Source organism: Aquarana catesbeiana, linkage group LG03 (assembly GCF_042186555.1).
Source record: "Aquarana catesbeiana isolate 2022-GZ linkage group LG03, ASM4218655v1, whole genome shotgun sequence".
Classification (NCBI taxonomy): domain Eukaryota; kingdom Metazoa; phylum Chordata; class Amphibia; order Anura; family Ranidae; genus Aquarana; species Aquarana catesbeiana.
The window spans coordinates 296,319,320-296,335,598 of NC_133326.1; positions in this window are offsets into that span (position 1 = coordinate 296,319,320).

A 16,279-nucleotide genomic window follows, 5' to 3' on the forward strand; every position below is an offset into this window, starting at 1 on the left:
CATTGGATTTATGTCCTGAATTGCGCCTCAGGCCCAACTGAGGCCACATAATTTGGAGCATTTCACCTTAAATAATTATGTAGAATACAGCATGCTAGCACTATGTGATTCAGTTTATACTCCGCCATGTTGATTGCCATAAGGAATAGGCAGAACGGGCTGGCCATTATACCAAACGCATTCTCCACTAGGCATGAGCCGAACACCCCCCTGTTCGGTTCGCACCAGAACATGTGAACAGGAAAAAAGTTCGTTCGAACAACGCGAAAACCGTTAAAGTCTATGGGACACGAACATGAATAATCAAAAAAACTAATTTTAAAGGCTTATATGCAAGTTATTGTCATAAAAAGTGTTTGGGGACCTGGGTCCTGCCCCAGGGGACATGGATCAATGCAAAAAAAAAGTTTTAAAAACGGACGTTTTTTCGGGAGCAGTGATTTTAATAATGCTTAAAGTGAAACAATAAAAGTGTAATATCCCTTTAAATTTCGTAGCTGGGGGGTGTCTATAGTATGCCTGTAAAGGGGCACATGTTTCCCGTGTTTAGAACAGTCTGACAGCAAAATGACATTTCAAAGGAAAAAAAGTCATTTAAAACTACTCGCGGCTATTAATGCATTGCCGGTCCGACAATACACATAGAAGTTCATTGATAAAAACGGCATGGGAATTCCCCACAGGGGAACCCCGAACCAAAATTTTAAAAAAAAATGACGTGGGGGGTCCCCCTAAATTCCATACCAGGCCCTTCAGGTCTGGTATGGATATTAAGGGGAACCCGGCCAAAATTTAAAAAAAAATGATGTGGGGGTTCCCCCTAAATTCCATACCAGACCCTTCAGGTCTGGTATGGAATTTAAGGGGAACCCCGCGCCAGAATAAAAAAAAACTGGCGTGGGGTCCCCCAAAAATCTATGCCCTCAACATTGGGAGGGTGCTTTGGGGTAGCCCCCCAAAACACCTTGTCCCCATGTTGATGAGGACAAGGGCCTCATCCCCACAACCCTGGCCGGTGGTTGTTGGGGACTGCGGGCGGGGGCTTATCGGAATCTGAAAGCCCCCTTTAACAAGGGGACCCCCAGATCCCGGCCCTCCCCCTGTGTGAAATGGTAAGGGCCTACCATTTCACTAAAAAACTGTCAAAAATGTTAAAAATGACAAGAGACAGTTTTTGACAATTCCTTTATTTAAATGCTTCTTCTTTCTTCTATCTTCCTTCATCTTCTTCTTCTTCTTCTTCTGGTTCTTCCGGTTCTTCCTCCGGTGTTCTTGTCCAGCATTTCCTCCGCAGCGTCTTCTTCCCTTCTTCTCCTCGGGCCGCTCCGCATCCATGGCATGGAGGGAGGCTCCCGCTCTTCTCTTCATCTTCTTCTCTTCTTCATCTTCTTCTCTTCTTCATCTTCTTCTCTGGGCCGCTCCGCATCCATGGCATGGAGGGAGGCTCCCGCTGTGTGATGCTTCTCCTCTTCTGACGGTTCTTAAATAATGGGGGGCGGGGCCACCCGGTGACCCCACCCCCCTTTGACACACGGTGACTTGACGGAACTTCCCTGTGACGTCACAGGGAATGCCACAGGGAAGTCCCGTCATGTCCTGTGTGTCAGAGGGGGGGCGGGGTCACCGGGTGGCCCCGCCCCCCATTATTTAAGAATCGGCAGAAGAGGAGAAGCATCACACAGTGGGAGCCTCCCTCCATGCCAGGATGAATGCGGAGCAGCCCAGAGAAGAAGATGAAGAAGAGAAGCAGATGAAGAAGAGAAGAAGATTAAGAGAAGAGCGGGAGCCTCCCTCCATGCCATGGATGCGGAGCAGCCCGAGGAGAAGAAGGGAAGAAGACGCCGCGGAGGAAATGCTGGACGAGAACACCGGAGGAAGAACCAGAAGAACCAGAAGAAGAAGAAAATGAAGGAAGATAGAAGAAAGAAGAAAGAAGAAGCATTTAAATAAAGGAATTGTCAAAAACTGTCTCGTCATTTTTAACATTTTTGACACTTTTTTAGTGTAATGGTAGGGGTACATTTGTACCCCCTTACCATTTCACACAGGGGGGAGGGCTGGGATCTGGGGGTCCCCTTGTTAAAGGGGGCTTCCAGATTCCGATAAGCCCCCTGCCCGCAGTCCCCCACAACCACCGGCCAGGGTTGTGGGGATGAGGCCCTTGTCCTCATCAACATGGGGGCAAGGTGTTTTGGGGGGCTACCCCAAAGCACCCTCCCAATGTTGAGGGCATGTGGCCTGGTATGGTTCAGGAGGGGGGGCGCTCTCTCGTCCCCCCCTCTTTTCCTGCGGCCTGCCAGGTTGCGTGCTCGGATAAGGGTCTAGTATGGATCTTTGGGGGATCCCACGCCGTTTTTTTTTTATTTTGGCGTGGGGTTCCCCTTAATATCCATACCAGACCTGAAGGACCTGGTATGGAATTTAGGGGGAACCCCCACGTCATTTTTTTTTAAATTTTGCCCGGGGTTCCCCTTAATAGCCATACCAGACCTGAAGGGCCTGCTATGGAATTTAGGGGGACCCCCTCACGTCATTTTTTTTTTAAATTTTGGTTCGGGGTTCCCCTGTGGGGAATTCCCATGCTGTTTTTATCAATGAACTTCTATGTGTATTGTCGGACCGGCAATACATTAATAGCCACGAGTAGTTTTAAATGACTTTTTTTCCTTTGAAATGTCATTTTGCTGTCAGACTGTTCTAAACACGGGAAACATGCGCCCCTTTACAGGCATACTATAGACACCCCCCAGCTACGAAATTTAAAGGGATATTACACTTTTATTGTTTCACTTTAAGCATTATTAAAATCACTAAACTATGCGGCATGTTCACCAATGCCAGGAGCATGGCGGACAAGATGGGTGAACTAGAGATACTGTTGTACGAGGAGGATTTGGATTTTGTGGGAATTTCAGAGACCTGGTTCAACAGCTCTCATGATTGGCTGGCAAACATTCAAGGGTATACCCTATACCGTAAGGATAGAGAGGGTAAAAACGGGGGAGGGGTATGCCTATATATCAAGAATAATGTACAAGTGAATGTGAGAGATGACATCACTGAGGGAGCTAGAGAGGAGGTGGAATCCTTATGGGTAGAGCTCCAAAGGGATGAAGTTAAGGGGAAAATAATACTGGGAGTATGCTATAGGCTTCCTAACCTGAGGGAGGAAGTGGAGACGGATCTCCTATCACAAATTGGAGTAGCAGCAAGGATGAGAAGTGTTATCATAATGGGGGATTTTAATTATCCAGACATAGACTGGACGGAGGGAACCGCGCATTCATTTAAGGCTCGCCAGTTCCTTAATGTCTTGCAGGACAATTTTATGGGTCAGATGGTAGACACACCAACTAGAAATAAAACATTACTGGATCTACTGATTACCAACAATACAGACCTGATCACGGATGTGGAAATACGGGGCAATTTAGGTAACAGCGATCACAGGTCAAATAGTTTCAGGAAACATAAAGGGGAATTCAAAGACACTGAATTTCAAAAGAGCCAACTTCCTTAAACTACAAACCTTGCTAAAAGGCATAAATTGGGATAAAATATTAAGAACAAAGAATACGGAGGAGAGATGGGTTTGCTTTAAGAGCATATTAAATAAGGGCATTAGCCAATGTATCCCATTGGGTAATAAAGTTAAAAGAAACAAAAGTCCTGGATGGCTTAACTCCAATGTAAAAATGCATATAACAGCAAAGGAGAAGGCCTTCAAAAAATACGAGGTTGAGGGATCATCCTCAGCATTCAGACTTTATAAAGAATGCAACAAGAAATGTAAGGGTGCAATTAGGACAGCTAAGATAGAACATGAAAGACACATAGCGGAGGAGAGCAAAAAAAATCCCAAGACATTCTTTAAGTATGTAAACAGTAAAAAGGGAGGACAGACCATATTGGCCCCATAAATAATGAGGAAGGACATATGGTTACAAAGGATGGGGAGATGGCAAAGGTATTGAATTTATTCTTCTACTCAGTCTTCACGAGTGAATCGGGGGGCTTCAGTAACCAAAACTGCAGTGTTTATCCTCATGACACAACACAGGAAGCAGCTCCATGGTTAACAGAGGACAGCATTAAAATTAGACTTGAGAAACTTAACATTAATAAATCACCGGGACCAGATGGCTTGCATCCGAGGGTACTTAGGGAACTCAGTCAAGTGATTGCCAGACCGTTGTTCCTAATTTTTACAGATAGTCTACTGACTGGAATGGTACCAGCTGATTGGAGAAAAGCCAATGTAGCACCAATATTTAAAAAGGGCCCAAAATACATCCCTGGGAATTACAGACCAGTTAGCCTAACATCAATAGTATGTAAACTCTTGGAGGGGATGATAAGGGACTATATACAAGATTTTAGTAATAAGAACGGTATCGTTAGCAGTAATCGGCATGGCTTCATGAAGAATCGTTCTTGCCAAACCAAACTATTAACCTTCTATGAGGAAGTGAGTTGCCATCTAGATAAAGGAAGGCCCGTAGACGTGGTGTATCTTGATTTTGCAAAAGCATTTGACACAGTTCCCCATAAACGTTTACTGTACAAAATAAGGTCTGTTGGCATGGACCATAGGGTGAGTACATGGATTGAAAACTGGCTACAAGGGCGAGTTCAGTGGGTGGTGATAAATGGGGAGTACTCAGAATGGTCAGGGGTGGGTAGTGGGGTTCCCCAGGGTTCTGTGCTGGGACCAATCCTATTTAATTTGTTCATAAACGATCTGGAGGATGGGATAAACAGTTCAATCTCTGTATTTGCAGACGATACTAAGCTAAGCAGGGCAAAAACTTCTCCGCAGGATGTGGAAACCTTGCAAAAAGACCTGAACAAATTAATGGAGTGGGCGACTACATGGCAAATGAGGTTCAATGTAGAAAAATGTAAAATAATGCATTTGGGTGGCAAAAATATGAATGCAATCTATACACTGGGGGGAGAACCTCTGAGGGAAACTAGGATGGAAAAGGACCTGGGGGTCCTAGTAGATAATAGGCTCAGCAATGGCATGCAATGCCAAGCTGCTGCTAACAAAGCAAACAGAATATTGGCATGCATTAAAAGGGGGATCAACTCCAGAGATAAAACGATAATTCTCCCACTCTACAAGGCTCTGGTCCGGCCGCACCTGGAGTATGCTGTCCAGTTCTGGGCACCAGTCCTCAGGAAGGATGTACTGGAAATGGAGCGAGTACAAAGAAGGGCAACAAAGCTATTAAAGGGTCTGGAGGATCTTAGTTATGAGGAAAGGTTGTGAGCACTGAACTTATTCTCTCTGGAGAAGAGATGCTTGAGAGGGGATATGATTTCAATTTACAAATACCGTACTGGTGACCCCACAATAGGGATAAAACTTTTTCGCAGAAGAGAGTTTAACAAGACTCATGGCCACTCATTAAAATTAGAAGAAAAGAGATTTAACCTTAAACTACGTAGAGGGTTCTTTACTGTAATGCCCCGTACACACGGTCGGACATTGATCGGACATTCCGACAACAAAATCCTTGGATTTTTTCAGACGGATGTTGGCTCAAACTTGTTTTGCGTACACATGGACGCACAAAGTTGTCGGAATTTCCGATCGCCAAGAACGCGGTGACGTCAACCACGTACGATCAGACAAAAAAAATGCCATTTCAGAACCAAGCGCAGCACCCTTTGGGCTCCTTTTGCTAATCTTGTGTTAGTAAAAGTTTGGTGAAAGACGATTCGCGCTTTTTCTGACTCGTGGCTTTCAGATCGTTTTCTGTGGGTTTGTATTTGCTCTTCAGTGCGTGCAAGCAAGCTACGTGTGACTTTCATTAGTCATTGTGTTCTTGTTTGTTCGTTGCTGTTTTTCAGGTCGCTCTTCACAGGCCTTGCTGTTCTTCAGTGCGTTCTGTTACTTCGTTCTGAGCAGCCGACCGTTTTCTAGCCATGTTGCGTATACGTACTCCTTGTAGAGTTCGTGCTGTGCGGGGGCTTGGTGTTGGGGTCCTGACCTTGACACAAGTCCAGTCCATGAACAGGGTGGGGAGGAGTTCATGGACCAAGAATTGGTTGCTTCAGGGTGACCAGTTCTCTCATATGCCTTTGCTCCGTGAGATCCGTGAGAATAATCCTGATGATTTCAGGAACTTTCTCCGGATGACGGACCCCGTATTTCACCGTTTGTTGGCTTTGCTGACCCCTTATATCAGCAGGCAGGATACCTGCATGAGGCAAGCCATCACTCCGGAGCAGAGGCTCGTCGCCACCCTGCGGTACTTGGCGATGGGGAGAAGCCTGCAGGACTTGAAGTTCTCAACAGACATCTCCCCCCAGGCTCTGGGGGTCATTATCCCGGAGACCTGCCATCATTCAGGTCCTGCAGAAGGAGTATATTAAGGTAAGATTTTTATCCTTTAATATCACATTTTATTGTATTTATTGTTTGATAATGTATTGTATTTCTTTCCTCATTCCCTAATTACCATGATTGGAATATGCTGTGAATGTCCCCTTTGTCCTCATTCATGCTGGATTTTTATCTAATTTTTTTTTGTCCTTCATACATATTTGCCTTCACTTACCTCCCCAGCATGGTCTACAGGCCCTATATTCACCTCAAGTAGTCACTTAACAATGTATTTTATCAGCTCCATAGTAGTGCTTTACCCCAAACACCCCCTAAAATGTTTTAAAATGTGATTGGTGCTTTAAATTCACGCAGAGTGCCAGAGGCTTTTTTGTTGGGGTGTCCCCAAATTATTTTTAACCCTCCATCCCCCCAACTGCTAAGTCAGCTGATACCAATTCTCTATCTATCCTCAATCATCTATCTGCTGACTTTGCCAAACCCATACACACTATACCCATCTCTTTTGTGCTCAGATGTATGGATGAATTCCCCAAAGCATGTACTGCAAGGGCCTGCCTGTATACTTTCAAATGGTACTGTTTAAAGTTTTTGTATCCTATTATTATCTTGATAGGTAATAACAGAATGTCCAAATGTGCTGAAATGTGTACAGTGTGTATTTATATCTTTGTATTATGACACTTCTTACCTGTCCAGTGGGCTGCCAATAGTGTAACTAAGGAGGGGCTGTTCAAAGTAATACCCATTATTTAGGCATTCATCTCTCAAGGAAGTGTAGATGGTTACCTGTCCAAGAGCCCCCCCTATAATGTTAGAAATGGCCCATGAGAGGGGGTGGGGGAGGGGGAATCTGATAGGTGTACCTTATACTTTGGTGTTTAAAAATTCCCATTAATAAATGTTATCTTGATGTTGGCCAAGAAGATTTGTGTCTAATCTGCTTTCCATGTTTTAATGTGCAAAAAGACTAATTTTATTTTTTTTCCCTCCAGTTTCCTTCCACGCCACAGGAATGGCAGACTGTGGCCTCCCACTTTGCCCAGCGGTGGGACTTTCCTAACTGCGGAGGGGCAATTGATGGGAAACACGTCCACATCATCCCACCACCCAACTTGGGGTCATACTATTATAATTATAAAGGGTTCAATAGTATTGTGATGTTGGCGGTGGTGTCGGCTAATTATGAGTTCCTGTATGTGGACGTGGGGAAGAATAGCTGGATGTCCGATGGTGGAGTCATCGCCCAGACGGAGTTTTACAGGCGTCTCCAGAATGGCAGCTTGGACTTGCCACCTCCAGAAGACAATGTGGAAGGACTCCCATTCGTCTTCGTTGCGGATGAAGCCTTTGCGCTGGGGGACCACCTTATGCGGCCATTCCTGATGGAGGACCCTCACCCCGGACCAGAGGCTTTTTAATTACCGGCTGGCCAGAGCCAGAAGAGTGGTGGAGAACACATTTGGAATCATGGCCAGCCGGTTCCGCCTATTTCTTACACCCATCCATATGGCGGAGTATAAACTGAATCATATAATCCTGGCGTGCTGTGTTCTACATAACTTTTTACGGTAACATTCTGCCAACTATGCTGACTCAGTTGGGCCTGAGGCCGGAATTATTAATGAAACAACCCTGATGGTGCTTGAAAGTGGCCGTCCTGGCTTGCCCTCCCTGAGTGCCCGTGATGTCCGGCTAAGATACCTTGAGTTCTTTGCGGGTAGGGGGGCCATCAATATGTCAGACAATTTGTGAAACCTTGATCAAATAAAAAAAAAATTAAGCAAATCTTTGGTGACATTTACTGCTTGTGTTTGTTTTAGTTGACCCTGACCGAAATGTGGTGAGTCCTGAAAATGGCGTGATTGTGTAACCTTATACAAAGCACTGTTGGGTGTTATTTACTAAAGGCAAATACACTTTGCACTACAAGTGCACTTGAAAATGCACTGAAACTGCACTTGTAGTGCAAAGTGGATTTGCCCTTAGGAAATAACACCCATTGTCACAGAAAGCAGCAATTATATCACCACAAAAGTGTTGTAGCGTTGAGACAATAATCCACACATTCTTGATTAACAATCTTTTTAATACCTGCACAATCACATGTGCATTTAGAAAAGGTTTTTAAAACAAACCAACATGTTTGTTGTATAACAATTTTTGGGGTGGCATTATCAAAAATAGAAATGTCCATTTAAGATAAAACAGGCATGTTTCAAAACAAGAAAGACACAAATCTTGAACTTACAAAGTTCACATTAGGTGGAACTTGAAGGCAATATCAGACATGAGTATTTAGGAACTGTGTTTGATATTGCATTCAGATGGGGTGAAGTTACCCCAGGAAAAGCCAAATTTTGAAGATGCACACCAATTTACGAATGTCAACATGTGCTAGCTGCCATCACGGGGGATCAAGGGACGTGTTTTGGGGGAGCAACCCCTTCCTCTCAGCTACTTTATTATTGAGGAAGGGGTTGCACCCCCAAAACGCGTCCATTGATCTCCCGTGATGGCAGATAGCACATATTGACACACTGTGTGCATCCTCAAAATTTGGCTTTTCTAAAAATCGCTAAAACATTTTTAACATTGTAGCACACAAAAAAACAAAGGGATTTGGTGGGGTTTTAAACTCTCCTCAAAACATCAATGATGTTATTATTTTTTTTGAATAACATCATTGATGTTTTTCTTGAGGTTTTCCAATGCTAAATTATACCCCATGATCTCCCCGATCAGGATCTGTGCACTTTCCGAGGTGAAATGCCCTGGATCCACAACATCACGATCACCTAAAAAGATACAAAACAAAAAAAAAACAGGTATTATAAATATGCCGGCATCCATCTCTTACCTGAGCCTGTGGTCGCAGACACTCACCTGTTGTGGTGACTAGTTCCACCACGTCTTCTTCCTCCTGCTCTTCTTGTGTTGGGGGTATTTCCCCTTCTTCCCGAGGTGGGGGTCTCTGGTCTCCTCAGACACACTAGTGCTCCAGTGTCCAGATGTGAAAACAGCTGCTGAGTGTCCTCTCCTTACACAGAATCTAGTTTGCATTTCAGTCTAGTAACAAACCCATCTACACAACCAAATTATTTTCATACAAGTAGGCCCTAAAAAATGTGGGCAAATGCATATGGCCAAAACAATGGTGTTTTATAGGCCGAAAGAAAAATGTTTGCTACGAACGAATAATGTGCCCATGAACATGAAAGTTGCCATTTTAAACTGTACAACACTTAAGCAAATGGAGCAGCACAAACGTAATAAAGACAAACAGAATAGGAACACAGCACAACTACTTACTTTTTTGCAGCACTCTCCGGATCTTTCTGTACTGCTCGGGCTCTCTTAATTTCAGGTCCGACCACCGCTTCCTGAGCTGATCTTTTGATCGACGTACCCCGAAATTCCGGTGCAGACTTTTGACTACTTTCGCCATGATCTTGGCCTTTCGGACATTGGGGTTGGGGTAAGGTCCATACTTCCCATCATAGTTGGCCTTCTTCAGGATGTTGACCATCTCCAACATCTCACCAAAGGACATATTTGAGGCCTTAAATCATCTCCTTCTGGATCGGGACGTTTCCGGATCCGGGCTTTCCTCCTCCTCCTCCTCGTTGCTATAATTAGCATGCACCTGCTGTGTCTCCGCCATGTGCTCTTCCCCCACTGCGCCGAACGAAAAGGGGTGGGGAATAGACTAGAAAGAACGTCAGGGGCAGGTGGAGTTACACGCATGCGCAGTGTGCATAAAGCGTAACACGCGTGCGTAGTACATACGATCTGTGAGCGGAGGAAGGAGCATCGGAGGCGCCGATCGTGAGAACGAAGGTAAGATCTAAACTTGGGCCTATACTGCTTCTAAATTGAAGCCTATATTGTAACAAGATTAGAAGACTTTGGCCTGACATTAGGGTTTGTCTTGTGTTGTGTCTCCCAGAGAAAATGGATGGCTTCAACGACCACAATTTCCTCCCCCTGTTCATAGACAAATACAGGGAGCTGCCCTGTCTGTGGCAGGTGAGACACCCCCATTACAACAATAAACAAAAGAGGCAGGCAGCGCTGGAGAAACTGCTGGAGTTGGTGACGCCGGTGGTCCCCATGGCAACCATCCCCTATTTAAAAACCAAAATTGGTGGCCTGAGGAGCACTTATCTCAGGGAGCGCAAGAAGGTCACGGATTCCCAGAGATCAGAAGCTGCAGCAGATGACGTTTATGTCCCCAGGCTGTGGTTCCATGAGAGACTGCGATTTCTGTCAGACCAGACTGAAGTCAGGGAATCCCTCTCTACTCTTCCTTCCACTCTTCCTTCTACCCCAGCTGAGGCTTCCGATGTCCAACCTGGGCCTTCCAGCCAGGAAGAAATGGAGGAGCCCAGCTTGAGTCAGGTATAGCATTCTTCTACAGATTTCTGGTCAATAAAGAAATGTTTACTAGATGTCATTATTGATCACTAATTGCTGATTGAAAAAAGTGTTTTACATATCAAGGAGGATAGTCTGTTATATTTCTTAACATTCAATTTGCAACAGTCAGGAGGTGAAAATTGTGTGTGATTGATGAATAAAAAACTAAAACTATGTCCCTTTTTCATACACAGGAAGACCTCAGCCAGGAGGAGGCTGTGGAATGTGGCAGCCAGGAGGAGGCGGGGCTAAGTTGCAGCCAGGAGGAGGCGGGGCTAAGTGTCAGTCAGGAGAAGCCTGGGACAAGTCGAAGCCTGACTGAATCGCAGGTTCCTCCCCTCCGCCTTCCATACAAAAGAGCGAGGAAGGCGACTCACATGCAGGATTCAGCGCTCAGGCTCATTCAGGAGGCTTCTGCGTCCCTCAGAGCCTTATCCACTCCTGAAGAGGCCTTTGCCTGCATGGCTGCCACAAAACTGCAGGGCATGCAGGAGGGTCAACACAAACTATGTGAGGACCTTCTTTATAAAGTCCTAAGTAAGGGGGTGAGTGGTGAACTAACACCCAATACCCACCTGAGTGAGTTGGCCCCTCCTCCTCCTGCCCCAACTCCACCACCAGAGCCACAGCGTGGAAGGAAGCGTGGAAGGAAGACCAGAGAGTGATGGCCCTGGGTTCAGTCTGGTTTGACAAAAGATGCAGTCTCTTGTATGACCACAGCCTGGGGACACAGATGTCATCTGCTGCTTTCCGGATCTCTGGGACTTCTGGACCAGATTGCACTCCCTTATATATGGACTCCTCAGGCCACCAATTTTTGAAAATAGTTGATGTGCCCTGGGGGCCAAAGGCTTCACCCATTTCTGCTGTTTGTCTAGTGTTGCCTCCCTCTTTGTTTAGTTGTGAGCCCTTAATAAATGAAATTTTTGTTCAATTATACTCTCCTATGTGTGTTTGCATTCAAAAAGGACAGTTTGTTTGTGAGGAGGCAGGTACATTTCAAAATACAATGTGAAATTAACAAGGGACACCAACACCAAGCAATCTCTTACAGATTATAAATAATACAAGATATCAATGGTGTTGTGGTAACTTGACACACAAAAATATTATAGAGTAAAACACAACAAAAACAACAATAAAAACACAGCCTTGAAAAACAAAACAAACCCCCCAAAAATACAAAACCAGCCTGGAAGAAAACAAAAAAAAATTACAAACAACCAAAAACTAATTTGGTCAGATGTGACAAATCTAAATATATTGAGGGAATCCCAATAAATAATAAAGAAATAAGTTTGTGAGAAGTCTGTGTGAATATGAGCAGCAAAACAACTTCTTTCTTCTCACATTATAAAGAAGAAGAGAGTGCGCTGTATTAAACAATTTTTGACATTGCAGCGTGACGAAAGTGCTGTATCCATTCTGATTTTACCCGACCGAGCTGTTCCGTCTCAGAATTTCTTCTGAGCATGCGTGGCACTTTGTGCGTTGGAGCTGGCCACACACGGTCGGAATTGATGCGATCGAATTTTGTTGTCGGAAAATTTTATAGCCTGGTCTCAAACTTTGCGTGTCGGAAAATCTGATGGAAAATATCCGATGGAGCCCACACACGGTCGGAATTTCCGACAACACGCTCCGATCGGACATTTTCCATCGGAAAATCCGACCATGTGTACGGGGCATAAGAGCGGCAAGGATGTGGAATTCCCTTCCACAGGTGGTGGTCTCAGCGGGGAGCATTGATAGCTTCAAGAAACTATTAGATAAGCACCTGAATGACCGCAACATACAGGGATATATAATGTAATACTGACACATAATCACACACATAGGTTGGACTTGATGGACTTTTTTCAACCTCACCTACTATGTAACTGCTCCCGAAAAAACGTCCGTTTTTAAAACTTTTTTTTGCATTGATCCATGTCCCCTGGGGCAGGACCCAGGTCCCCAAACACTTTTTATGACAATACCATGCATATAAGCCTTTAAAATTAGCACTTTTGATTTCTCCCATAGAATTTTAAAGGGTGTTCCGCGGCATTCGAATTTGCCGCGAACACCCCAAATTGTCCGCTGTTTGGCGAACTTGCGAATCCCTATTCTCCACCACTCTTCTGGCTCTGGCCAGCTGGTAATTAATACCCTTCTTTTCCAGAGTGAGGGTCCTCTGGGGGAATGGCCTCATCAGATGTTCACCCAGACCAAATGCTTCATCTGCGACAAACACAAATGGGAGTCCTTCCACGTTCTCTTCAGCAGGTGGCAATCCCAAGCCACCACTCTAGAGACGTTGGTAGAACTCGGTCTGGGCAAAGATTCCACCATCTGACATCCGGCCATTCTTCCCCATGACCACATAGAGAAACTCATATGTCACCAACACCATCGCCATCAACACGATACTATGAAACCCCTTAAAGTTAAAATAGTATGACCCAGAGTGGGGTGGTGGGATGATGTGGACATGTTTCCCATCGATTGCCCTTCCGCAGTTGGGAAAGCCCCACCGCTCAGAAAACTGGGAGGCCACAGTCTGCCATTCCTGTGGCGTTGAAGGAAACTGTGGAGTCAAACCAGAAAAAATCAAATTACTACTTTTGCACATAACATTGCAAGCAGATTAGACACAAACATTCTTGGCCAACATCAGTATAACATTTATTTTAAGGAGTATTTAAAGACAAAAAGATAGGTTACACCTATCAGATTCCTCGCCCCCTCTGATGGCCCATTGTAAAAAATTTTGGGGGGGTTTAGATGAGTTTGGGACCCCCCAAAAAAGATTATGGCACTCTGCCTGAATTTAAGGACAACAATAACATTTGTACACATTTTAGGGGGTGTTTAGGGTAAAATACATTGTTAACTTACTAGGATAGGTGTGTATGGGCCCAGGATAGCATGCTGGGGAGGTTAGTGAAGGCAAATATGCATGAAGGACAAAAAAGCATTAACAGCATGCATAAGGACAATGGGGATATTCACAGCATATCATATAATGGTAATTAGGGAATGGTGAAAGAAATACAAACTATAAATAGCAAACATTAAATACATAGAATGTGATGTTAAAGGAGAAAACTTACCTTAATATAGTCCTTCTGCAGGACCTGTATAATGGCAGAACAGGTCTCTGGAATAATGATCCCCAGAGCCTAGGGGGAGATGCCTGTTGAGAATTTGAGGTCCCGCAGAATTCTTCCTGTCGCCATGTACAACAACGTGGCAACGAGCCTCTGTTTAGTGATGGCTTGCCGCATGCAGGTGTCCTGCTTTGTAATATAAGGGGACAGCAAAGCAAACAGACAGTGGAAAACAGGGTCCGTCATCTGGAGAAAATTCCTGAAATCATCAGGATTATTCTCCTGTATCTCCCGCAAAAAAAAAGGCATATAACAGAATTGGTCATGCTGGAGCAACCAATTCTTGGTCCATGAACTCCTCCCCGCCCTGTTCATGGACTGGGCTTGGGTCAAAGCAAGAACCCCAACACCAAGCCCCTGCACAGCACAAACTCTATGAAGAGTACGTAACCGCAGCATGGCTTCAAAATGGTAGGCTGGTCAGATCGAACTAACAGAAAGCACTGAAAAACCAGAAAGGCCTGAAAAGAGCGAGCTGAAAATCAGAAACGAGCAGTTAAGAACACACTGAAAAACAAATACGTACTATAATAATATGCACTGAAATCCAGATGCGAACTGACTATACGCACTGAAGAACAGATACGAACCCACAAGCACAAACTGAAGAGCAGTAATGATCTGAAAAGCACAAGGCTGAAAAGCGTGAATCGTCTCTTACCAAACTTCTACTAACATGAGATAAACACAAGATTAGCAGAAGGAGCACAAAGGGTGGCGGGCTTCGTATGGAACTTCCCTTTTCTAGTGCCGTTGTACGTGTTGTACGTCACCGCGTTCTTGGCGGTCGAAAGTTCAGAGAACTTTTGTGTGACCGTGTGTATGCAAGCCAAGCTTGAGCAGAATTCCGTTGGAAAAACCATCCAAGGTTTTTCCGACAAAAATTAGAAAGTTCCGAAAATTCCGGTCGTGTGTACGCGGCATTAGGGTTAATAAACAAACTAGGGATATTCTTGATAAACCTATAACAATGGAAGAACTTCAGGGGGCAGTAAGAGCTATTAAACTGAGGAAGGCTCCGGGCCCTGACGGTTTGACGGCCCAATGTTATAAGACCCTTTTCTCCTCACTAACTCCATATATGCTCAAACTAATTAATGCCCTCGGAACATCAGCAACATTCACAAAGGATACAATGCTAGCTCATATCTCGGTAATCCCGAAAGAGGGAAAAGACCTGGCTTCGTGTGGAAGCTACCATCCGATCTCCTTACTTAATGTAGATCTTAAACTCTTTACAAAGATCCTGGCAAATAGGATTCAACAGTATATCCCGAACTTGATACATCTGGACCAAGTGGGATTTGTCCCTACGCGTGAAGCAAGAGATAATACAACAAAAGTCCTTAATCTCTTGCATGTAGTGAATAAAACTCAGACACAATCTGTGTTTATAAATACAGATGTGGAGAAGGCCTTTGATAGGGTAAACTGGAATTTTATGTTAACAGTTCTACGATATGGAGGCTTCGGGAATAAAATGTTGCAGTGGATCGCTTCTATTTATTCCTGTCCGGCGGCTCGAGTACGGGCTAACGGAGTGCTATCAGAAGCCTTCCAGATTACAAATGGGACATGCCAGGGATGCCAGGGATGTCCCCTTTCACCACTCCTCTGCCCTGTCGCTGGAACCATTTCTCTGCACTATCAATCAAGATATTACAGGAGTACAGATAGGAGAGGCTCAATATAAGATCTCAGACGACATGATGTTTTCTTTGACAAATCCCTTAATTATGATTCCTAATTTAATGAAGGAGTTTGAAAAGTATAGTTCACTCTCTAACCTATGTATTAATTTTACTAAATCAGAGGCTATGGGGGTTAATTGCCCTCAAACCTCAATTGAACAACTTAAGCAAAACTTTAAATTTAAGTGGACGGATAAAGCACTTACATAATTGGGCACGCTGTTGGCACCTAATATTGCTAAGATTTTTGGGTTAAATTTCCCTCCACTGCTTCAAAGAGTGAAGATCCTATTGGATAAATGGAAATCAGGTCTGCATTCATGGCTAGGGCGATGTAACATTGTTAAGATGAGTATCCTCCCTAAATTTCTTTACCTTCTGCAGGCATTACCAATACAAATTCCATCTATTTACTTTAAACAATGTCAGAAATTAATTTTTGATTTTATATGGGCATATAAGCAGCCTCAGCTACAGCGTAATCAATTAACACTTCCTAAAAGACAGGGGGATTAGCAGTGCCAGATATACGCAAATATTATCAGGCAATACATTTTAGTCGGGTTGTTGATTGTCACTTGATTTTTATTCGCTGTTTTTCACGGAAGATCTCTATAGATCTATTGTGGACCAAAGCAATTTGTATGCTGGTCAATTCATCG